Here is a 24,056-nt window from a genome sequence, read left to right on the forward strand (position 1 = left end):
CAGCTAAAAATGTGCTGCACTTCAGAGAGCTTCCATGGATGTTGGGGATGTGGATGTTGAGGACTTTCAATAACATGGTACTAGGGATATCTTTAATTATCTCTGAATGAGAGGCAAAGCTTTGGTTTCTATCATCTGTTTTAACTATATGTGACAGTTGGGAGTAAGGGGAACACTAAACCAAAATGGGTTCAATTTGCCAAAGTATCCATTCTCTTCCTGCTACTCATTATTCACCATTTCTTTGCCAAGTTGCTTCAAAATAGAAGGGATGACATCTGCATGGAGTCTGAGAGAAGACACAAAAAAGCCAGCTTAAATCTCAGGTAATATTCCTGTAGAGATTTGGTGCCTGTCATAGATAACTCAATTAAAAATACTGTATCGTTCATTGTGCAAATAGTTGTATTAGAATTACTCTGTATTCCATTGTGGGTTTGAGAATTATTTGAGACGAGAGGGAAACTGGCTTACAAACTAGTATACTATCTCAGCTAAAGAATGAGGCTGTTTCTTCTCCAGTGCTGCTTCGTTAAGCAACGTAAGATGGGCAGCAATAAACTGAGTCAAAAAGGTAAAAGGAAAAATAATCACATTCTGTACTGCATCCAAACATCTTTGATTGCTTTGTGTCTGTCTTATTCAGGGCAATATGTTCCTTTCTGCTACAAATCATGGAAGAAATCAGGCAAAAATACCAGCTCTATCCAGATGATTAAGTTTGGGGAGGGAACAGAAAGCATTCAGTACTCTGTTTTTCTTCCCAGGAATAGCAGAATTCCCTCTATATAGCAGAATAGTATTGGATCCCCCATTTGTTTTGTTTTGTTCTGCTGGGATGGGGCAGAAGGGGGAATAGAGGAGCTAAGGTAACCAGGTGGATGAGGAGAAGTCCAGACTTTATTTGCCAGTATTTTTGACAATGAACACGTACAATTGTTTTCCTCCTTTGTCTCTGATAAAATCCCATTTCCCAGCCATGTGGAGGTATGGATAGACCAGACTAAATATATCCAGTTGACAAAACAGAAAAACATTTTCTTACAGAGATCACCATTATCATGAGGTAATTGATATTAAGATGTACTTTTCTGGAATTATTCCACTTAAGTCCTTGAAAAGTTCATTGCGCAGTATAATGGGTTTGGTGCAAACTGATACCAAGACTCACAAAACTTTTCTTATTTTTCAGTCTAGAGGATCCCTGTATATAACTTGGGGCTTTTTTAATACATGCATGTCCTTTGTTGCAATTCAGCATAGTCTTTTCCAAAATACTTCTAACAGAGTATCTTCAGTAAAGCTGAAATAGAAAGGCTTAAAGCAGAAGTTGTAGTTGCCAATTTATGACAGCTTGGTTCCAAAGTAATCTGGGTGAAAAGGGATAAGAAACAGTTTGGCGGTATTAGTTGTAGAGAGGTCTTGCTCTCTGCAGGTTGTCACCTGGATGGTGCAATATCAGTATCATAAAAGAATCCTGTTCTTGCTCTCTCTCTACTTCAGATCACTTACTTAAAGTGAGTCATTTGAAAATTTTAAAGTTCTTAAAGAACACTTCCCTTCCCATCCAGTATTTTCTGAAGAAACAGATTAAGTTCTTTCACTAAACCTTGAGAGAAGTTGGTAAAAAAGATGGAACGAACTGGGCAGAGTTACAGGGGAGGCAGTAGAATGAAAGAAAAACCAAAAAAAAAAAAAAAAAAAAGCAAGCTAAAAGCTGGTGGTAAGACCAGGATAGCAGAGTGCCTGTTCAATGTCCTTGCCTAGACTTGGACTCATTATTCAAGTCAATAACCCTTCCTTTCTGACAAGTTGTCATGGTTTAACCCCAGCCAGCAACTAAGCACCATGCAGCTGCTCACTCACTTCCCCCCACCCAGTGGGATAGGGGAGAGAATCAGGGAGAAAAAGTAAAACTCCTGGGCTGAGATAAGAACAGTTTAATAGAACAGAAAAGAAGAAACTAATAATGATAATGATGACACTAATAAAATGACAATAGTAATAATAAAAGGATTGGAATATACAAGTGATGCACAGTGGAATTGCTCACCACCTGCCGATTGATGCTCAGTTAGTCCCCGAGCGGTGATCCGCCCTGCCCCATTCGCCCAGTTTATATACTAGACGTGATGTCATTTGGTATGGAATATCCCTTTGGCCAGTTTGGGTCAGCTGCCCTGGCTGTGTCCCTTCCCAACTTCTTGTGCCCCTCCAGCCTTCTTGCTGGCTGGGCATCAGAAGCTGAAAAATCCTTGACTTCAGACTAAACATTACTTAGCAACAACTGAAAACATCAGTGTGTTATCAACATTCTTCTCATACTGAACCCAAAACATAACACTATACCAGCTACTTGGAAGACAATTAACTCTATCCCAGCTGAAACCAGGACACAAGTAGCTGTGAAACCCATAAAGTCAAGAGCTTGCAAGTTAGGAATGCTAGGCGTATAGTTGAACCATATATGACTAATTTAGCACCTTTGTGCATACACCTTATGATGCATCTGGTTAATTATATGCTTAAGGAGGCTCTCCCCTTTAATTTCCACAAAACCTTTGTTAGCGCAGTGTATGAGGTGGATTGGCTTTAGGACTGTATATAGGCAGGGCAATTCATAGTGCATAATGTAGAGGACTCCAAGAAGACTCTGTTCACAATTTGGCTAATTGGGTTTCAGCTTTGCCTGTGCTGCAGAATTCCTCAGTGACGCTGGGCAAATTAGGTAGATACAAAAATTCTCAAGCGTAACTCCTCACTCTGTGTTGCTTATATTCTGAGGGCTTCACATTAGGAACTACAGGTTGATTTACTTAAGTTTGGAGCACTTATGGCTGTAGCCGGGGCCAGTTTAATAGGAACTATGAAGGTGAAAAGTGCCATATAATGTGAAGTAATCTGAAGGATCACGCATAGGCTTCTCAAATTTGGTTGCCCAAGAGGAGCTGACACTTTTTATCATTCTTGTCTTAATCTTCATGCTTCTGTTCTCAATGTGTCAGATACATGAAAGAAAATGTGCTCAGTCAGCTGTAAACAATGGAGGCAGACAAAAATTTTCATTCGGGTATATATATGCCCTTAACTTAAAAGTACATTTACTTGAAATATGTTTACATCTGTTGTATTATAATTAAATTGGTCTTTGGTGGTGACGACAGAATAAAGTATTTTTAATGATGGCTTAAGGAGAACAGGAATCTTTGTGCGTTGTTGGGGCTTTTGGGGTGGGCTTTTTTTTTTTTTTTCCCCTCCAGGAATGTCAGAAAGAAGGGGAGGAATATGATGGTATTACATAGGAGCAAGATCCCTGGGAAACACTGAAGGACGTTGTGGGCGGCAGAAGTCTAAGCATTGTTGTTAGACTTCAAAGCCAGGTGTGAGATGCATAATTTACCAAAAGACAATGGAAAGGCACAGAACAGGAGCATGTCTGATGTAAATTACTGATGCTTTTGGGGAGATTGCATGGCCATCATGAACACTAGCCTCTTCGTATTGACGGTTGTGTGGTTTTGTTCATTAGTGCTTTGCTTCCTACTCCACCAGCTCGCAGAGTGCTCACAGAGGAAAGAAACTGCACAACTAACAAAACATGTCGGTTCAGTGAAAAGGCGCTTAATGTGCCTTGAACAGCTATTTTGTACCAACAGCAATGGGTGAAGTAGAGCAAAGAAAGTGAAGGCAAACCTTGGGTTCTCCCTCTGGTAAAACAAATGGAAATAAGTACTCATCTCTCTACCTAGTTCTTTGAAAGCTCAATATTACACCTCCTGGGCACTGTGTGTGTTTGTCCTTGCAAGGATGAGCTGCATGCCAGGATTCCCGGCATGGAGTGCTTTTAGTTGTTGACCAGTAGCAAATGTCTGCAAAGAAATAATAGGCTAGTGCATTTATAATCATACATTCAATTTAGCTACATCTTGCTTATTTAAAATATTTATTAATTATATTTCATATACTTCTTCTGACTTGCTAACTTGTTTTTAATTAAATGCTTGTTAAGTTGATTGACTTAATTGAAATAAATGCAACACCCTGATGAGAACTGTGTTATTTTGAATCTAGTTAACCTTCAAATGAAGGTTTTTTTCCTGCAGTGTAATTACAATTGAGATTAGCTTATTATGCACATAATGACTGACCTTTCATCTTGTCCAAGGTAAATAAATACGCAGAGGTATTTGCTGCATGAGCAGAAAGTACAGAAGTTTTAATATAAGATACAAACTTACTGTTTGTTTTGTCTTTTGGGGCGCTCTCTTGTTCAGACGGACATGTTATTTTTATTTGTAAAGTTCTGAAAGACGTGAGTCAGGAGAGAGGCCCTCGTGTCAGGTGCTACGCAGAACCTCAGAAAGAATAAATGGATTCAGCTGCTAAATCAGGCTTCGTTTCTGACTGTATCTCGTGTTTCCTAGGCTGCCTCTGGATGTCCTTGTGCTATGTCTTGAATAAAAATGAAGCTTCAAAATTGTAGTTTCTCTCTCTTTCTCCTTCCATCAGGCTTGTCAATTCTCTTTAAAAAAGAACGATGAAAAGCCCTAGTGATTGCTGTGTATAGGCCTCAAGTGCAGAATCATTCCCATCAAGGCTTCTCTTTGTTTTTCAAGGCCCCATTCATTGGGAATACTTCTGTTAATTGTATTGTTATATATCCTCATACTTCATTTAAATGCTGACATGGGATACAGTACTGCTGTGTTTTAATGAATGTGATAATGACTTGAGGCATAGCATGCACGTAGAGGGAACAGCGATGAAAAATATAATTATACTTTAATTGACAGTATCTGTGTAATGTAAAGCATATAGGTAGCATCACAATCTAGCAGACATAGATAGCATCAAAATGTAAAAACTCCTGCCTTTACATCAGGATACCCTTCCTACTAAGTCATAAGTTGTGTTCCTGGATATGTCACCCAATAGCTCTGTGCATTGTTTTCATCAGCTATAAAATAGGAATAGGCATTCTTATTTACTGTTGCAAAGTAACTCAATTTAAAACTTCAATGTAAATATCTTGGTACTATTTTCCTGTCATTATGGCAGCGTGATATTAAATACTGAAAGTATCATCAAGAGCTGTTTGTCATCAACATGTGAGGAAAGGACAGGCTGATGCTCTGCAGTTCGTAACTCCTTATAATCAATTCCTTTTGTTCCACAAAAAATCCTTCATTAGTATTTTATGGTCTGCAGAATAATAGCAGTGTAAATTCTATAATGCCTTTTTTCAGTACGCCTGGAAGACCTTCCTCAAATGCAGAATAATATCCTGCAATACAGGCATTATTTTCTCAAGACTAATGGGACAGTTTAACAGTCAAATTGAGGCCCCTTTAGAGGCAATATTTATGTTTTCTGTTACGTAGCTATACAAAGCCTTTTCTTTGGTAGGTTGGAGGTTTTATGAACTACTGTGCTTACTGGATCTTCCTGTTCAGAAGAATACTATTTGTGCATATTGAAGGTTCAGAATACATTCATTTGTAATGGTAATGGAATACTGATTTAGGCCATACACTGTGGAAGTGAAAAGTTTTCATTCATTTGATCCAGGTGCAGACTATAGATGAGCAAGGGAGATTGAACTGGAGTCTATATAAAACATCTTCACAGGGTCTTTTCCTCAAATTCAAAAGCAAGAGTTGTAGAACGTAATATTTACCTTTTGTATTTTAACAGCATAGTAATAGTCCCACACACACTAGAATTCATTGCTATTGTCACCTGTCTCTTCTAATCAGGTTTTCAGTGTGAGCTGATATTAAGTTGTTAAAATATCATTGAAAGTCAGATGAAAAAGATTTTAGGTTCTGATTAGCTTATGGAATGACTAAATCCGTAAGTGTTACTTTGTCTACAAGAAGGATTTAATAATATAAAAGTCAAAACTGATGATTTCACAAAACAAGAAGTCATGCATTTTTTGCTTCAGTTGTCTGTGGCAAATATTTTTGATAATCTGACCCTGAGGCTCCCCTGTGAATGACCGATGTCTTCCTCTTTTACTTATCCCATTGCCTTACTGAGATTTTTTCAAATAAATTACAAACAAGCATTTAAAAGGGCAAAATAAAGATATTTCTATTGTTTAATATGCATCATGATGTTGTAAACCTAACAGTGATCCAAGTCACTAGTTATTCATGTCCGGTAAGATACCAGTGCAGAATTCAAAACAATAAATACAAATCAATACAAATCCTTAGTTACAGCGGAGAGGGCAGAGGCATCTAAAGAACCAGCTGAGGATGACGTGCTGCCCCACCTTGAGACAAACAGCTGTCATAAAAAACCTTCAAGTTCTGACTCTAAACTTGGTTACCTTGGAGATTTCTTTGGATTTATTAACTTTACATTGACTCCAGGTTGTACACATTAAAGGTGTTTTATGTAATTCTGACAGAGTTGAGGCACCAGGAACCCAAGCACCTGTTCCAGAATCTGGCTCTGTCGGCTCAGACATGAACACAGGTTGGTGAAGCTCCTCATCTTAAGTTTAATCCTTTAAGATACAGATGCCCTTGGTTATAGATGCCATTAGATCTTTTTTTAACCAAATTCATCTTTTTCTGTTAGCCTTTGCTACAGCTCTGGCTGTTTGAATGGCTTGGAGGAGACAGCTAATAATTGAAATCTATAAACTGCTGCTGGTTTCCTGACCTGATATTAATGGTCAGGCAGATGGCAAAAGTAAGCTTACCACATGGATTGGCTACTTATATCTAGCTTAAAAACATTAAAACATCCTGTTATTTTTACCTCATGGTTGCCATAGCCACCACTTTTTTCCTCTGAGTTTTTTAATCTGTTTTCTTGTTTATTTAAAGACTTTCATCTCTTTTGGAAGACGGAAAAGTTTGCAGTTGTTCAGGGCCTCTGAGTACTACTGCATAGTGCTCAGTCACCAGTAGTGACTGAAAATTATTGTCACTTAACTGCTCTTGGAAAGTCTGCCTTCTGACTTGATTGGGAACCATCGCAGTCAGCTCTAGGCAGCACCTGCCCCAACACTTGCAGGAGGCATATGTGCCAGGACTTTTAGGGGAGGTCAGTACTAAGTGGTATGGCAATGGAAGGTTGCTTCTGGGTTAGGGACGAGAGGTGTTTCACAGTTGGTTTGAAAAAGCTCCCACAGCTTCTGGCTGGGCAGCAATTTGTTTTGAGAACATATGTAGGATCTGAGTTTCTGTGGCTGCCAGTGTGGTGCTGTAAATTGATATTAAGTACACTTTCAAAAGTCAATGATATGATTTAATAAAATACTTTTTATAATACTTTTTAATATTGTAAGTGTTAAGTGGTGGTAAATTATATTGTTTAAAAAAAGAGACTCTTCAAATCTAAAAGGTAAATTAGAAATTAAAACGCCGAAGCTACTATGAAATTGTGCATATTTTATGCCACTCAGTTCTCAGATGAATATCTATGACTACTGTTGTTCTAATCTAGATATTTTATTATTTTAATTCCTCTGATGTAGACAATCAATTAAAATATTATACCTGTCAGTTTGCCCTTGGTCTCTCTAAAGGGCCCTAATTTAAGTTTTCTTGCTCCTTAATAACTTGGTTCTACTTGGTTGAAGCTTTGAAGAGATGAAATTTCTTTTCTCTGGCAAAGAATAAGATCAAAGTTACGGTAGCTTGAGGTGTTGATATTTTCTTAATTGGAGCAAGTTTTCTTCTCCTTCTTAGAAGTCTCATGTAGAAATTAAAATACGGCTTTTTTTTCCTATCCTCTGTTGTTCTTTCTCACCCAGATGATCAATTACAAGCCTTATTTGTTTGCAAGGCTTTAGACCCTGTGGTTTTGGAATGTGGTCTCATCTTTTTCTTCTGTAAGATCTTCTATCAGGAGCCTCTGGGGAGGAAGCAGAGCCTCCTTTCTTTCCATCATGACACTAGAAGTTGTGCTGTTCTGGTTTTCCTTCAGAAAAGGAAATTTCTTCTACTTAGGTATATTCAGATAGGGATTGTTGCTGAAGAATGTTATAATGTATTTTTCTGTTCCATTTATTCTCACAAGAGTTAACCCACTCATACTTTATGTAGATTGTATGTCTAATAGGCTAAAAATTAGCCTATGATATTCCTGTTCTGTCAGAATCTTATCTTTTTCTTTTTTTTTTAACTCTAAGTTACAATATCTGCTGGTATTTTTTATACCTAAGGTATGACATCTGCCAGTTGGTAGCCACAGGCAGAATGTATATATTTGCTCTGAACTCAGGTCAAATTGAAAATGTTACAATTTTGATATACTTCAGGTAATTTGATTAAAAGAGTCAATGCACAATAAGGTTTGTCCACGGTTGTTTCTTTGATGAATGCACTGAAACACAAGAGTTGTGATTTACCAAGGGCTGCTGTGGTCAGGCAGCAACCTTTAAAGCAAAGGGTAGGTTCTGTCCTAGAGTTTCTGTGTGGCATTAGGCAGGTGAATTAACATTTCTATGTCTGAAGTCTGCTTCTCTGAAAGGGGAGCCAGAGTCTTCATTATTGTCTCATTTGCTGAGAATGTATGATCTTAACGACTAAGACTTACTTTCATGCAGCCTGTAATACAGTTGTCCTCCATCTTAGCTGGAGTTTTTAGGCCAATGAAAGTTTTCATTTACAAAGTGCAAATAATACCTATTATGGTCTTGTCAAACACAGACCACTAGAAATGCTACCAAATCCTGAATCTCAATGCCTTACGATGCCCACAGGATATGGAAGAGGCTATGTATCTCAGCTCGGAGGCAATATACTGTGCATGCATTTCAAATTGTATGGATGCCTAAATTGCCTTGGGAGGGGGAAATTCCCATTTTACTCACCTGTAGCTTATTTTATTCATTGTAGAGGTCACTTAGTGACCTCTGTTGTGAACTTAATTTCCTACCTTTCTGTTAACACAGTGGCAATAAGGCATCTGTTAAAAAGTTGATGATGCATTTTGCTGATGCTGACTTGGCTCCCTTTTCTCTAAAAGTACCCAAACGATCACTTTGTCTTTGTTTTGTGGGGGGAAAAAAAGTCACTATTTGAACTGCATTGTTCTGCATTGGACTTGCTTCGCCCATTCAGTTTTATGCTCCTTGGGGGAGAGGTCCTTCATTGCTCAGTACATTATCTATTGCTATAACACTGCATACAGAAATGAGAGGAGCTTCAACAGATCTACGTCTGCTATTAAAAACATCCCTGTATTTCTGAGGAGCTTGGAATACTTAATTTGAGTGGGACTTACCAGTGATGCTAAGGGCTTAAAACAGTAAAGATCACAACAAATAACTTTGACATTTTATCTAGACCCCATTAAGCATTCTTTTAGTTCAGCATTTAAGCATATTTCTTTTTAGTTCCAACAGGTATTCATTAAACACGTAAATGTTAGGATGTCTCAAGATCAAGGCTGGTACGTAATGTCACAGATAAAAATGTGTTGTTGGAGCAATTTGGGTATATGCGGGAAATAAATAAGCTTTTCCCTTGTCTTTCTTTCCAGTGTCTGATTTACTCTGTTTTCCTTGTGACAACTTTAAGATCCTTTTTTCTATTAACTTAAAGGACATGTATATATATAACGTCCCACAATGTCAAAAGAAATTAGCTATATTTTCCCTCTCCATGAATAAGATACAGACACTCTTAGATGCTGCTGCCTTTGATAGCTTCTGTGAGCCAAGACCTGTTTGCAGAGGTAAAAATAAAGCACAAGCACAAGCAACTCCGAAGAAAGTTATCGTGATAATCCACTTCTCAGTAACACTGTTAGGCAGAAGTATTCTGTGCGAGTGTGTGTTTGTGTCTTTGAGAGAGGCAACTGAAACATTGATGTTTGGTCACGTAAACCTAGCTGGGGTGTAAGTACAATAAGGATCAATTCAGTGTTGGCAGGAAAGTAGATTACATTGGTTTTGGCTTTGGCTTGGTGAGGAAGTAAAAGCACTGTTAGCTGAGCAGTCAGCAAATGCATGGATTTAAGTAATTTTCCCTCAGAATGATAGGTGATAGCCTCAAAAAGCTCTATTATCACTAATTTCCATTAAAATGGAAAAAAATGAGGACTGAAAGATCTTACTGCTTGTACTGATTTTGTTTTTAAAAAATGCATCAACTTAAACATAGCTGTGTGAAATTCTGGACCCAGTGAATCGATGACAAATTTCTAATTGATGAAATTCAACCCTTTTCTCACCCTCTTGTTCGCTTTCTGGTTTTCTGAAGTGAACATTTTAATCATGCAGTTATGTACACAGGTTACTCTTTCAAAGGAGAAACCCGTTATTCAGAGCAAAAAATTGACTAAAACTGACACTGTCTTTACTGACTTTAATAAGTGTCTATATGAGCATGCTGCTTATGTGAGAAAAGTGCAAACTGTATAGATGGAGGCCTTTTTGTTCAAGAGTTTCTGAGCAGCCTAGGTATGTTTTGAAAGCAAAGGTAATAGTTTATTAACTCTGTGTGATCTCTGTCCTTCAGTCTACAATTTGATCTCACAGTTCACTTCTTTCATAATTCTGAATTATAATGAAACAAAATGAGGCCAAATTATAATTTTTAGTGGGCCACATGACAGTGTCTAGTGCAATTTGGGTGGGAAGAGAATCGAGACGACTCTAGGTGGGCAGTTATCATTGATCAAGGCATGGGTTCACTGTGGCTTGGGGGCTTTTTCGTTTGTTTCTGAATTGTAATTTTTTAGGGACAATTCAAATAGTTTGAGCTTCCTAAATTTTCCACTAGGAAGTAAGTTTTGCAGATCTCAAAGCATTCTTTTACTTCCTTCCTCTAGCTCTTGCAGGTTTTTAGCTTTCTTCTGTTTGGAGTACTGTGTAGGGCGTATGCTCTGGTAGGGGGATTCCCAGGTGTTCTGCACAGGGAAGGTGCCATTTTACTGTGCCTGGATTCAAAACTGAGTCATCTTAGTTTCAAAATTACTATGTAGCAAAGTGAAATACAATATCTAAAAAAACTAACCAAAAATAAAGTAGAAGTTTCTTTTTTTTTCTTTTTTCAAGTCAAAGGTGTCAGGAACAAGTTACCACTGGACTTCTTTAGGTTTCAAAATGAGCCTTAAATTCTGGCTCTTGTTTGTAGGACATCAAATTAGATTTTCATTATCTCAGTGAATACAGAAGTTTAGTATAGTGCATTTCAGAATATAGTATGGTCATGACAGCTGCTTCACCTTTTATTCAGAGTCTTCAGTGAGGATGTCACTTTACCTGAAGGGTATTATCTTACAGAGCAAGGAATTCCCTTCCTCTAGCCTTCCAGAAGCACTCATTGAACATTTTACAGTTGTGTATATCTGTCACTTACTGGCAACAATACCAATCAGTCTTAAACAAACAAAAAAAGAAAAAAACAAAACTTCACAAGAAAATTCTCTGGTTTTAGTTTAATCTAAATTCAATTATATAGTAGTACTTTAGGTATTTTTTTATTATTATTTTTACGGTGAGACTTTATAGTTAAGCTGCATTTTATTTGTTATAAGTGCTACAGTAGTTGTAGATTGTAGGAAAATATGCCCCCATCTTATGGGCCTGTTGTTACACAACACACTGTTCTACCAGTGATTTTCTAATGTAGTGTAAAAAAGTAGGTAAGGACGAAAGGGCAAAATGGTGGACTTTTTCTTAGGATAACTTTCTTCTAGCAGAATTTTAAAATGTCGTGCTCTTGGCAGAAAGCCTTATTTCTGGCTCTTTGCTGTGATGATTAATGAGACTGATGAAAAGTTTTCTAGTTTCTCTTCCCCATCACAATAGATTATTCACTCTCGCCAGAGTATGCAGTCAGAATCTGGAAAAAACAGCAGAGGCTAGGCTACATTTTACTAGTGATGTTGCTCCAGCACATCTGGTTTATTTGCTTTTAAAACTTTTGGTAAAATTTTCTGCTGCTTAACAATGGAGATTGTTTTTGCTTTAAAATCTAGGGGTATTTTGGGCTACATAGGGGAATACCTAAATTCAGTCTCTAGTTATGTAAGTTAATGGTGTGGTTTTGTATTAAGCTGCTTGACTGTGTTTGCAAGATAACGCTTGAATGCAGGCATCACCCAGCACTGCAAGACTGATTTCTTAGGTAAAAAACATGGGAACTCTGTGTGTATAATATCGCATATATTTTATAACATACACATAGCTCTCTGAATTATTAGTTACACTGGGATTCTGCAGTGATCATAGTTTCTCACCCTATTTTACGTATTCTCTGATTACTTTGGGATTTCTTTTGTAGCCCAGTGTATTTTTGGTGAATTACCATTATCCATTGACCTACACAGAATATAGATTACAACTCTGAATACATTAAGTCCGAACTACTTTCTGTCATTTATCTTCCTTTCTTCTGTTTACTAAAAGGCACTGAAAATAAGATTCCTTAGGAATGAGGTTTGATGAGACTTGTACTTTCTGAGTTGCAAATCTCAAAATAAATGCAGAAACATCCAACTACCAGTAAAATATGAATAACATTTAATTTAGTACTGTAATTCTTTACTTATTACTTATTTTTATAGTGGGACCTGAGAAGCTGTAGAAAGGTTCAATGTTTCTTTTGATCTTATATTAGAAATACATTTTAGTCCACTAATTTTATGATATCTTGTGTCCTTGTAGAGAAATACTAGTAGTTTGCCCAGAATAGAATGAGCCTGAGATTGTCTCTCCCTTAATGTTGGGACAAGTTATTGCACAGCTGGAACAGTGTCAGAAGGTCAAGACTAAGGAGTGACAGCTACCGGGACACATTTATCTAGGTCATTTGCTATCATGCATCTGTCTGTTTGCAGCTACACACCAGGGAAGTTATAATAATAGAAATAATGCTCTTTGGAATACTACTTCAATTAGGTTATGTTTATTCAAGCAGCTGATTACATTATCAAAATCATATTTAGAAGAGTTTAAAAATATACAGGAAAATAGAGCTCTATAGAGGAGGCATTTATGTATAACATACATTAAAAATTTGCCATAATTTGAACATTTGTTCATGTCAAACCTGATAATTAAATTATTAAATGATACCCAAATAAACATCTTTTCTTAGTGTGAAAATCAACTTTACCATATTTTTCCCTGGGAAAGAAAGTAGATTTTGTGAAAGAGATGGAAATTTGGTGCTGCTTTCTTGTGCAGATTGTATCACTTCTTTAGGGCCATTACACTATATTTACCTGTCTGTTTTCTTATAACTGTTAGAAGACAAAGAAATGGCTCAGGATTTCACATTCAGTATGTAGCAATGATACAGCAGTAAATGTCAAAGGCAATTAATGCTTCTTTCTGCAATCATACTGCTGTGAAGTAACAATTTGGCAGGTTTTATTTATGTTTCTCAGAACCAAAGCAAGCTCTAACGCCTCAGATTGTGGGGCTTTTCCCAGCAGTCCTTTGCTGTCCCGCAAGATGCATGAGATTAAGCTAGCCCCAAACCACCCTTGTAATGAAGTTTTGGAATTCAAAACTTGCATCCTATTTTAAGCTCTTGCTTCAACACCCTCAACTCTTCCCACCAAAGAAACAAATGCTCTAGCAAATTTTAAGGGGATCCAAAGCCAAGTAGTTCTGGGTATTTGGACAGGAGTATCACTATTAGGGGGTGTTCTACTGTTACTGATAACTTCACTGCATTTCAAATTGGCTTTTGGCTGGTTATGCCTTTCAGGTGGCTGTGCCTGCAGGCTCTGGTTGGTGTTGTTAAGTGCTATCCATAAGGTACATTTCTGTGGAGGAGATAAGTGAAGGGAGTGTGAGAATTGGACTTGGCTAATAGAAAATTTTCAACAATGCATGGTCCATGTTAAGGCAGCCATGGAGGAAACTAACTGCAGCTCATTAGAGAAAAAGACCTTTGACTTCTCTTTACATCTCCCTTCTTCCCTCTTTCCTTTGCCTTAGTACTCAGCTAAAATCCATTTGTAGGAACCTGTAGGGCTTTACCCAGGCAACCTGAGGAACTACTGAGTGGATTGCTATTTTTAGTTTGCAAAACAATGAGCAGTTAAGATTATATTTTTTGACCATTTACCAGAAGTTAATGACCTTGAAAGACCTGGAAGAATAAACCAAGCAAAGCATGATTGGTGTTTCTAGATGTCTGCTTCACGAATTTGACTTTTCAGGAAGACACATGTTGCCAGTTGAGAAGCTCGTACACAACAGGTACAGTCCTCTTCAGTGCTCTGCTGAACATAAAAGCTGCTATACTGGATGGGACCAGAGGTCCAGCTCGTCTTTCTCGTACTGTGATCAGCAATGAATGGTTACAGAAAAAGTATAAGAAACAAGGCACACCAGGAATGACCATCAGGGGTTAAGGAGCTTGCTTCTGTATTTAATAATGATCAGGGAGCTTACTCTCCATTAACTTCTCAGTCTCATTTTTAGTTCTTCATACTTTTACTTCCTTAATGTCTTAAGAGAATGAGTTCCTCAATTTACATGCACAATCTGTGAAAATTTTGTTCCTTTGGTTTATTTCAAACTTCCTGGCTGGTAATTTCATAAGACAGCACCAAATTTTTGAGTTAGAGAAGGGGATAATGGCTCTTTAGCCACCTTTTATGAATTTCCAGTGGTATGTAGAGCTTTAAGCAGTATACAAAAGTAGTTTATGGTCTTCTGAAGACTACAGGTTTACAGATTGATTCATGTATGCCTATATAGAAAACAGTATATCCTAGTACTTTATATCTTTAAAAAAAAAAAGTCTGATATTACAGAGCAAACATATTCCAGTAGATCATTCCAAAGAAAATTCTTAGAATCTCAAACATATTCCCAACTTTGCTGGTGATTTGATGTTTTACCTTAGGCAAACTATTTTATTTTTCTGTGCCAGTGCTTCTTAACCCATCCATTTCACGCCTTGCCTTTATCAACTTCCAAAAATTAGCGGTTTATTATATCTATTGACACAGAATATATCAAAATAATCTTTTATTTCACTCTAAGGTGTCTGCCAACACTGCAATAAAAATGATTTTCAAGAAAACAGTATGTTAAACCAGTCTTTCTTTCTACCAAGCAAAGTTGTTGGGAAGGTTCTGCAACGGTATATGACTCCATGTATGACACCCTTCTCCTACAGTCAGAAGAGAAATATATAGCTTAGAAATCTACCTTAATTATGTCAGATGGCCAAAATTTGCTGATATCACTTGTAATTCTTGTATATTTGCATCATTCAGGAAAATTTCACCTTGAGTCTGCAAGTTGACAATATGCAAATCCTGCATGTTCTGTATAATCACAGCTCCCTGTTGTCTTCTCAGCTCCCTCTTCTGTTTTGTTCCTTATTTCACATGTTGAAACAGCTTTAATTGATCATTTTTCAGTCCTGTGATCCACAGGCCTCAGAGATGTGTCTATTAAGGAGCTTTGGAAGGTGACAAGGAAACATGTATTCATATATATTATATAGCTCTGTCTGCACATGACATTTTAAAAGATATTCACACATTAGCTTAAAATCTTTGAAGAGGTCTGCCCTGTAAAAAGCTGTTGAGAATGACATTTTCAAGTTGTAAAACTCACTATAGACGGGCATCTCACCTAACTCTTGGCTGACTGCGGAGAGTCATTCCTCTTCCTTAACTCAGCAGTGCTCAGCCTCTGACTCTCGCTGTGGGGAAGAAAACAATGACTATTTACCTGCTATTATCTGCTGTGAGCAACTGGAGGGAGCGGGAGTGAAAGCATATTGGCTGCACCCCACTGTCTGTTGGGAAGAGGAGTGACTGAGAGCACAGGGTGAATTCTGTGCAGCATTGAAAAAGGGAAATACAACCGGCTCATCCCAGTTAACTGGCGTGGGCAGGTGGGGAAGAACTGATGGAGATGTAAAGGAGTTCTTGATCTGTGCCTCTTTTAGGGAAGCTGTGGGTGGCTTCTTACCTGGAACAGGTTGTGAAGTAATTGTTCATATTTATGCTTATCCAGTGGTTTGTCCAATCTTAGTGGCTACTGATAGTTTCAAATGCATTCAAGTATTTGATTTTGAGATGAAAAATGTGTTTGGGAATATGCAGCATCAGAAGAGGTCTGGAACCAGTTGATGCTGGTTTTAGAGGAGAGCAGACATAGCCCATACTAAGCTGGGATTGCAGCATTTGCAGACTTGTTACTATCCTGACAGACTCCAAAACGGATCCTTCACATTTGCAGGGCAAAAAGGGGACCATCTGAGACTGAGTGAAAGAAAAACATAATGTGTAAAAGAAATATAAAGAAGGAAAGAAAGAGAGTATTCTCCAGAATGCATATTTCATTTAAAAATCTGTATTTAACTAAAAGAGAGTTCCATTAGCAATAAAGAGTTGATGAATTTCCTTACTAGATGTTAACTTTAGCTAAATATTATCAGAATGTGCATTATTTATTTAAATATTGGAACGTTTCTTTAAATTGTACTGTAAAGCGCCATATAAATGGAGCTTTTCAGAGCATCCATCCACTACTGTCCTAGAATGAAGTGACAGATTTGGTGTTAGGAGACAGCTATACAGTGCTCTGTCTGTTGAAGCACTTCATAAGCAGTAGTATACTCTCATGAGATTTTAAAGGAGATCACAACAGAAAGTTTAAAATGTATATTTATGATAGAATGAACCTTTACAGTAACAAATACATATATAACTTACTACCTAAAGAGCTTCTTTGTGGTTAGAGACCTCTGAAATTTTTTTGTTTTGTTTTGAAAGTGAGATTGACACATTTTAGTTGTAACAGAACCTGAAGCAATCAAAACTAGAGGACTGAATGGTAAAGCTTGTGGGTCGATCAGTTTTACCGAAGTATTGCCCCTTTTTCTACCCATATTCGTAGTGACCCAAGTTTCAGACAGGATATCAGGCTTATATCTCAGTTCATGTTTTTTCTCTAATATGGTTCAGTGTATTGGTATGATTTAAATATACTGGGGGGAGCTTAATAAAATAGTAACATCCATTTTTCTCAGTGTGGGAGTGCGAATTAATGGTTAAAGACAGAGACAATATGAGCCATGATTCCCTGGTTCTATTCTGGGCTCTGAGCTGACTCACTGCATAATCTTACTCAGGTCTTTTAAATTCAGGTGAAATGGGCCCCAGTAAGCTGATGAGATAATGCATGTTTTAGCCTTTCTTTCTCAGTGGATTTTTCTATACAATTCTGCCCCTCAGTCATCAACATAAATTTGTTAATATGTTGTTGCATAGGATCATTGTAAAATGTGTTTAATAAACTTGTTTAGTAATTTTTAATTCCTTTATCGAAAGGTACTTTTTTCCTGATAGAAGAAGTCAGGTAAATGTTATCCTGTTCTGTGGAAATTTGTTTTCTAAAGTGATCCTTTTCTACATCCAGATGAAATGACCTTTCAAAAAGCATTGACACCCATACTAGTTAATTGCCCATCAGTAGGGTTGATAGCTGGAGGTGTCATTGTCTCATGCTTAGATCTCTGCTGTGAACTAAATGATCCTTTGTGATACGTAAGTCCCAAGTCAGGCCACTGAACATTTGCTCTCCACTGTAAGGAGTACCTCTGTCACTGATGTGTGCATACTCAAGATATCTTTACTTTCTTTTAAAATCCAGTATGTGGAGTGAAAATCAGAATACTGACCACTTTTGCCCAGTAGATTTGTCTTCCAGCAAACTGTAGTGGAACTTAACGTAGAACAAAGCATGCTTTCCCTTTCATTTCCTTCCAGGAACTGCATCCTGTATTACTGTGTTCTGCCTTTTTGGTTGCCTTGTTTGTTCCAGCAAATACTATTCTTTTTCAAGTTAGGATTCAAAATTGAAAAACGGAGGTATTCAGAATTCATCCAGTATCTGTGAAGTTGCTCTGGTCTTTTTGATGGACATGTTGGATGACCTGTGAGTTACTTGCATCCGTATAGTCTTTGCACTGTCATAATCCGCAGCTGACTGAGGAGGATAAGAAATTACGGCTCAGAATGACTTCACGTGACTACACATCCCAGCAGTGTGAATGGCAGCACCAAGCGGTGGTGATTCATTCCCTCAGCACTGAAATTGCCAGTGTTCAGAGGAAAAGGATTACTTCTGAACAAAGAAATGCTTTATCTAACAGAGAGTAGAGACATTATAGAGTTATTAATCAGGGCAGTCATCCTGAAAGTAGATTTAACTGCAGGATTTCTTGTAGAGGGAAACTAGAATTACAGTAGGAAGCAATTGAGGACTCAAAGTAGTAAATAGAATTGCATATTTTAAGGGCTCCTTAAATTACACCTGGGGAAAGGTTCACTCTGTGGATGCTAATGAAATGGTTCCTGTTTGTGTAGTTCAGTGTTTTCTTTGGATGGCACCTACCCAGTATGATAATTGCATTTGGTTGTAAAATAGGAAGACAACCAGTTTAATTTGCTCTGTTTTCCACTTCAGTATCACCGCAGGCTGTTTCTTTGCTAAATCTCTTATGCAAAGCCAAGTCAGCCTCATCATTAGTGAGATGGGAGACCTCAAAGGAAAACCCAGATGTGGCAGGTAACTATTCTGGTGATTCTTGGTTGCTAGCAATACTTCTTTGGAATAACTACTGAAGCATGAGCTGGGAATTAAGGATTTTATAGCACTGGAGCAGCTATTGTCTTTATGAAACATAAAGATGAGGTGCTATTCTCCTATGGCCATTGCGAAGCAGTTCAGATGATTTGGAACTCCCTGTCTCAGCCTCCTTTTTGGAAAGTGCCTGAAGTAGAGCAAATCAAATTCCTACCTTGTCTTCTGGATATTGCTGTGGTTCAGCTGAGGACAAAGTAGTTTTGCATAGATTCAAATGATCATTTTGGTTAAAAGGGGCTTCTGGACCTGAAGGACAACATCAAAGCTAGATCAGGTAGCTCAAGGTGTCGTCCCATTGAGTTTTGAGTATCTCTGAAGGTGGAGGTTCCATGATCTCTCTGAGTAGCTCACTCCAGGGTTTGGCCACTTTCATGATGAAAGAGGTAGGTATTGTCAGTTGCTCTGTAAATGTTCCATGTAGAAGGGAGTTGTTTTGCCTTTCCCCAGATAAATTATATTTTGAATCTACCTCCTGGCTGCTGATGAATTAACGTGTAAGTGCTAAGGCTTTAGTGACCTCCAGGTTAATAGTACTTCCACTGAAGTTGTTGGGAGTTCAGGTAGTCATCATTTATCTCTGTGGAGATTTTCACATGTCCAGAATATTAACTGAGCCAGATAAGGCTTGTGTTCGGCAGAACCTTGTCATCAGTGGGTCTGCAAGTTTAATGAAGTCTTCGCTTCCCAGAATGGAAGGGGTGACTGTGTGTGTACTGAAAACAGATCTTTACTCTGATAAAAGTTACAATAGAATAAGGGCAAGCAGAAATAAAAAAAATTCTGAAACGAATTCTTGGAAGCTTAGATGGCTTGGAAGTGCAATTGAAGATTTCAGAGGTGTACGTTTAGAAAAGACACCCTGAAACTCATTAGTATTTATCACAGTTTCCGACATTGCAGATTACACCAACCTACATTGCTGGTAGTTCTGGAAAGGCATGAGGTTTCACCATTTACTAATGCCTTAGGTATTTCTTCATACCTGTAAAAGTGTTGTGAAACATAGTCATTTTGATTTGGTAGCGCTTTTAGCACCCATTCTGCACAAGTGTATGTGTCTCCACAAAGTAGGAAATAATAGGTAACCATGTGTTCTATATTTCCTTAAACATCACAAAATTTCATTCACTAGAGTCTTTAAGGACTTGCTCAGAATTTGTATGGGGTTGGATATTACATTAGTTTCCTCTTTCTGCTTCTTTAGATGTTGGAACTTGGGTAATGAAATTCTAACCTTGCATAAATGGGCATGATTTCTGCCAAGTGTCTGAAAGACGTGCATGTTCAAGGGAAAAATTGCTCCAAATGTGTCGTGGTATTAATTTTTATATGAAGACACAAATATTTCTGTTCTTAGTAATGTAAATTATACCTGAAAGCTTCTACTTCATTTACCATTGTAAAATCGTGTGTCAAACAGTCTGTAAATTCTTGGTCTGCTAGCTTCAGCAAGTCAGGACCCAATATGTTATTAAAAGCCACGGCATTGGTTGCTCAGGGAGAGGTTTCTGTTTGGTCTTAATGGAATGCACTGTGATCAGTCCATATTATTATGGAGCTCATCCTTTCTCCCATTGACTTATGAGATTATTAATATGTATATCTGTTCTTTCTCTGGTGTTACAGTGGAGATTGACATCTTGGTAGTGCTACATTTAGTGAAACAAAGACTTAGGAAGTAAGAAATAACTACAGTTCTGGAATATGCAGTTTCAAGTAGTCTTTTCTTCCCAGTGCACATGTTTGTTAAACTGAGGTTGAATCTCTAGCTATGTATTAACTGCAAACTTCATAAATAATTTTCTGCAAGATTTAAAAGGCAAGTTTTACTGATTTCAGCACCAAATTGTCACTTATCTCATTTCCTGATTGGTATTTTTCTACTGAACTCTTCTACCTCTAATGCATCTCATTCAGAATAGCTGTCTGTTTAAAATGTATTCCAGGCTGGTCACTCATGATACTGAGACTAAAGACAGCTTTTCCATTTTGTGTTACCTCCCTTTTGTGATTATGAAATAACACATGCCGTATCTTCAGCTCCTTGGAAAATATATGAGATTTCAGTAATCTCACTGTATTCTTCTGCTACATTTATGTGGACTTACAAACAAGGTGCAGTCTGAAAGGAGTTAAGTACTGAGGAATTCCTTGTGGAATCAGCTGCTGTACAACTGCACTGTTAAAACTAAAGTTGTTCTTCATCTCCTTGTTTTTATTGAGTCTTATTCCTGAGACTGTGCAGTATATTCCCTCTCCATAAATAATGATGGATTTAACTTACTGCACAATGGAAAGATGGGAACACCTTCCCAACCTTCCCACTGGGGCCTTTTATATTTCTAAACCTGCAGAAAGGAAACTATCTTTGGTCATCAGAAGACGTATTAATGCCCAGTTGTACAAAGGGAAAGACAGCCTAAATCTCCGTCTCAGCTTTTGCAGCAGCTTTAAACAGTCCAGTCCTCAGCTGACAACTCATTATTGTAGACTAATTGTGACCTAGCTTACAGGAGGATCTAGGAAATAATTTATGTGGAGGGAATTGTTATTGCTTTACCGAGGAAGAATAAACAGTTGTTTTAACTACCAACATTTCTGCGCCTGAGTTTTCAGCCTCACTTCCCTGGAAAGTAATTTGTCCATCTATACATATGTGCACTTCCTTCTGTGTGTGCGTATTGCTCTTACCAGTCTACCCTTCATGGCACTTCTTAGCTCCAGGTAAGAGCAACAAAACAAAGTGGAATTTCATTTGATTTGCTGAAGTTTTATTCACAGCAGTTTCAACATCATTTTGTTGATATGCTTTTGGGCAATTTCATGTCGGGAAAGAGGTAAGCAGGGAGCTAAAACATTTGTGGATGCTCCAATTCATTCAGTATGGAAGTTATTTAGAACACATTTCAAATAGCACATTTGTAAATAATCCTGGTTTGCTATATTTCCTATAAAATGTCAGGTTCTTTATAACTGGTATCATTGAAACCAGATATCTGATCACAATGCAGCTGCCTTAGTATTATTCAATGGTCCTTTGTTTTTACTGGACAACCAAAATGTATACTTTGGTGTTTTCAGTGAAAATATTTTATTTTTGAGGTCAGGGTCATTTTTATCATGTTCCTCACAGACCACTTCATCACTTCTTTTCGTATAAAGATATTGTGCATTTTTTGCAATTTATCAGTTTGTTTATGAGGAAGAAAATAGTGTCCAATTTGTAATAATGGAGATGCTTCTAAGTGAAGTCCACTGATGTTGGAAGACATACTGTTGATTTGCTGAGAGATGGATGATCGTATTGTCCAACTTCTTATTCTCTCAGACAGTTGGTTCACATTAAATATGTTCATGAGTATATTCATGACTTTCATTATACTGTATTTGCAAAGAAGCAAATGTAGCTGGGGATGTTAAGTGGAGACAAACAGCTGAGGGGCAGTGGCCCTCCATTTTATTTTGTGAAAAAGGTGGGGGAAGTGAAGCAGAGAGAGTGCTCCCTTGGGGAAAGAAAGGCCTTGAATCTTCTTTTTATGGAAATGACATTAGCATGAAAGCTAGCACGAGACACTGATATTTAGAACAAACATACTTTTGGGTTCCCCCATTTTCTGAGGCAGAGAGGAGAATTAGGAAAAATCTTCCCATCTCGGCTTTCTCTCGTATTCCCATATCAACAGAAATTGTTCTGTTTTCCTAATTTTTTAACATTTTTTTTTATTAAGGTCCCATTAATGTTTACATTATTTCATACTTATTTCCTCTTATATGAGCTATAATTACTTCTCCATTATCAAAGCATATTACTTGGAGTTTCTGAATGCCACTGCTTGATGTTTATCTCAACCTGTCTTTTCCTTTCCTTCATTACTCCAATGAGTGTTAATAATTTCTGAAAATCTGACAAGAATCATAAATGTCTAAATTGTACGTTTGTTCTAAGGCATGTTGAATATGCCAACAGCACAGCAAAAAGAGATAAAAAAAGTCAATTGATCATTGAAATGAGAGAGGGAGAGGTGTATCCACTGTTTATGTGCTGTTGCTGTGGAGTTTGTGGTATTAGATAGAGGATATGAATTGTATTTGTTGTGTCATTCTTTGAACAAGCAGTTATTGCAGAAACAACTATCCATCTTTATACGTAGCTTTAGCTAATTAAACGCTTTGCAGTACCTGGTGGGTTTAGGGCATTGAGTGGCTGGTGAGTCATAGTTATCTAATTTCACTGTTATTTTCTAAACCCAATTCTGTCTTATTTTGCTGTGTGTATTGAACTCAGCATCTGGGCCCCTTCACTGATTCTGTGTGATTCTTTCCATATTCAGCAACCTTGCTTTTCCTTTTCTTTCAGGAGCTTTTAAGAGTGACGGGTTATGCAATTATTAGTTGCAAGTCCCAAGACTAATATCGCTCTCTTCACACTTAAATCCCAAAGATTGTTCCTAACAGTTCAGGGTTTTCTTCACAGCTGTGCATGTTGTCTCTAATCCTTTAAATTCATCTTTGTTATTAGTAACTTCGTTCAATAAAAGTGCATTTTTAGCAAGTTGCTTGTTAGCAAAATGCTCACATTGGGGATATTTGACCAGGGCTGCTCTCAAAGAAGTTTGGGAGGTTCTTAAAACAACTAAAAACCATATCTAGCTTCTTCCCCTTTCTTGACCTCCTCTACCAATACTGGCTGGGTGGGTGGATCGCTATGCCCTGGCATTTGTCTGCTCTGACTTGGTCCTGGAAATCTCTGACTATCTCTGTGGCCCAGTAAGTAGAACTGGTTGTTATTTGGCAGCATACTCCAGCAAATGCTATGAGTAGTAGAAGCAGTTGTGCAGAGATGGCAGATTCTTATTTCAGTCAGAGTTACTGTGTATGATTTGTTTTTACCTGCGTCTCCTACTTTGCTAAGTATTCTGGAATGTATTAGTTTCTTTTAGCAAAATAATTCCAGATTACAGATACATATATTTGTTAAAGAGGGGATATTAGTAGTTTAAAATGAAATTTCATCAATCAAAACTCTTTTCTCCTCTTCAGCTAACTTTATATTTAGTTGTATTTTTTTTTTTTTTCCTTGGCAGCCTAAAGCATCACAAGGGTCATATTGTTAAGGATTTCAAAGAGCCATCGTTTATCTTTGTGGATACAAGTAAACGGACAATGGTGTCCCGACCATCTGCTCAAGCTGCTTGAGAACAGTCTTCTGTGCAAATGGCATGAAAGGTAATTTAACCTCAGAAGGTGCCCACAGGGCTTCAGTTCTGTTTACCATTGTCTCTTTGCCAGTCTAAAAATAAATCATGCTGAACAAAAAAAATCCCTTCTTCTTTCCCAATTTAAAGAACAGACCATGAGGGGAGCTAATTTCAGCTAATTTTACTAGCAAGGGGTTGTTTTTCCTTTCTAGTATTTTTCTAAGTAGCAAAGAGCTTTTCTGGGATAAATGGTA

At 37.6% G+C, this 24,056-nt stretch overlaps 1 protein-coding gene across 4 annotated transcripts in view; it reads left to right on the forward strand.

Moving 5' to 3' along the window:
• The window catches only part of DLGAP1 (DLG associated protein 1), a 429,128-nt gene that overhangs the window by 62,063 nt on the left and 343,009 nt on the right, over positions 1 to 24,056 (forward strand). For 2 of the 4 annotated variants that reach the window (XM_052788099.1, XM_052788100.1), the window contains exon 2: positions 23,689 to 23,830. The exons of the other annotated variants lie outside the window; for them this stretch is intronic. The gene's annotated coding sequence lies outside the window, so the exon portion shown is untranslated. The remainder of the gene's footprint in view (positions 1 to 23,688; positions 23,831 to 24,056) is intronic. 4 annotated transcript variants of the gene reach the window in all.

Source organism: Harpia harpyja, chromosome 5, assembly GCF_026419915.1.
Source record: "Harpia harpyja isolate bHarHar1 chromosome 5, bHarHar1 primary haplotype, whole genome shotgun sequence".
NCBI lineage: Eukaryota > Metazoa > Chordata > Aves > Accipitriformes > Accipitridae > Harpia > Harpia harpyja.